A 221-nucleotide genomic window follows, 5' to 3' on the forward strand; every position below is an offset into this window, starting at 1 on the left:
GTCGCTGAAGTTTCCAGACCGGCTCAGGGTTTGTTTTTTGCCTTTTTTCTCTTTCACCCCCCTCACCCCACTTCTTCTTTTTAATGAAAACGCCCTCAACAACCAGCTTCTTCTACCAAAAAAGAGCAGCCGGGAGTTGCTTTCACCGAGTCCCTCCCCGCTCCGGAAGAGCACGGCAGGGCTGTGGTCTCAACGGCGGCTTTGGTGACAGTCACAGCCCT

This window comes from Apaloderma vittatum, unplaced genomic scaffold (genome assembly GCF_000703405.1).
Source record: "Apaloderma vittatum isolate BGI_N311 unplaced genomic scaffold, ASM70340v1 scaffold29695, whole genome shotgun sequence".
NCBI classification, from domain to species: Eukaryota; Metazoa; Chordata; class Aves; order Trogoniformes; family Trogonidae; genus Apaloderma; species Apaloderma vittatum.